The sequence below is a fragment of the Bison bison genome, unplaced genomic scaffold (genome assembly GCF_000754665.1).
Source record: "Bison bison bison isolate TAMUID 2011002044 unplaced genomic scaffold, Bison_UMD1.0 scf7180017864516, whole genome shotgun sequence".
In the NCBI taxonomy this organism is placed as follows: Eukaryota; Metazoa; Chordata; class Mammalia; order Artiodactyla; family Bovidae; genus Bison; species Bison bison.
Genome location: NW_011495069.1, coordinates 3,189,869 through 3,191,544, shown reverse-complemented (window position 1 = coordinate 3,191,544; position 1,676 = coordinate 3,189,869). Strand labels below are relative to the sequence as shown.

The 1,676-nt window shown below is 43.0% G+C and overlaps 1 protein-coding gene across 1 annotated transcript in view; it reads right to left on the bottom strand.

Moving 5' to 3' along the window:
* The window catches only part of VWA5B1 (von Willebrand factor A domain containing 5B1), a 52,837-nt gene that overhangs the window by 12,765 nt on the left and 38,396 nt on the right, over nucleotides 1-1,676 (bottom strand).

The following is a 1,676-nucleotide window of genomic DNA, read 5'->3' as shown; positions in this document are numbered from 1 at the left end:
TGTGCGGACTCGGAAAGTCCTACCTCCACAGGTGCTAAAAGGAGGGCCAGGTCAGTGGCCCCATCTTCAGAATTCAATCAGGCCTTACAATTAAGGGGCTACCAACTTGCCATTCAGATCAGATCAGATCAGTCACTCAGTCGTGTCCGACTCTTTGCGACCCCATGAATCGCAGCACACCAGGCCTCCCTGTCCATCACCAACTCCCGCAGTTCACTCAGACTCACGTCCATCGAGTCAGTGATGCCATCCAGCCATCTCATCCTCTGTCGTCCCCTTCTCCTCCTGTCCCCAATCCCTCCCAGTATCAGAGTCTTTTCCAATGAGTCAACTCTTCGCATGAGGTGGCCAAAGTACTGGAGTTTCAGCTTTAGCATCATTCCTTCCAAAGAAATCCCAGGGCTGATCTTCTTCAGAATGGAGTGGTTGGATCTCCTTGCAGTCCAAGGGACTCTCAAGAGTCTTCTCCAACACCACAGTTCAAAAGCATCAATTCTTCGGTGCTCAGCCTTCTTCACAGTCCAACTCTCACATCGATACATGACCACAGGAAAAACCATAGCCTTGACTAGATGAACCTTTGTTGGCAAAGTAATGTCTCTGCTTGCCATTAAGGATGTTAAAAAAATAAACTCTCAAAATTATTAAAAACTCCACCATCATTCCATAAAATAAGGCTATTTTAATGTAAAAGAGGTAAGATAGCTAATAAAAATGACAGTTACTTTCCTTAAATAACTTTAGTGTTATTAAAAAAACCCAAATCTCTGTGTTGGCAGTATTTTCTATTTTCATTTTGCAGCTGTGTGCTGAGAATCTTTCTGCAGGTCTCCTGGCTGCATGGGGACCATAGATCCGCCTCATAGAGACAAACCAGAAAGGGGGAGTGGGGCACACAGGGTCACACAGCAACTTAGGAATGGACCTGAGATCAGGACACAGGATGGCCTGACCCCAAAGTCCAGACTCTTCCTACTGAACAGGTGAGGAGGCTTCTTGGCATGAATGATGGACAAATGTCCTGTAAACCATAAGGAAAAGTGCTCATGGGAAGAAAAAAATAACATATACAAAACTACAAATAATATAAAACAAAAACCATGTAGTATTATTATATAAATAAGGCATAAATTATAACAAACAATAGAACTATTCTCGATGTATATCCGTATCTGTTCTCCAATATGCTTCATCAAGAGCTCACCGATCACTTTCTTGAAAGTTTGCCCCAGTTCCTGGAGTAAATGAGCCTCCCCACTATCCCTGTTACACAATTGCTTGAATTCCTAAGTTTCTTCTTAATAGCATTAGGACAAATGCACTCAATTAATGGTGTGCAGCCATGAAATTAAAAGACGTTTACTCCTTGAAAGAAAAGTTATGACCAACCTAGATAGCATATTGAAAAGCAGAGACATTACTTTGCCAACAAAGGTCCGTCTAGTTAAGGCGATGGTTTTTCCTGTGGTCATGTATGCATGTGAGAGTTGGACTGTAAAGAAAGCTGAGCACTGAAGAATTGATGCTTTTGGACTGTGGTGCTGGAGAAGAGTCCCTTGGACTGCAAGGAGATCCAACCAGTCCATTCTGAAGGAGATCAGCCCTGGGATTTCTTTGGAAGGAATGATGCTAAAGCTGAAACTCCAGTACTTTGGATCTCATGCGAATAGTTGACT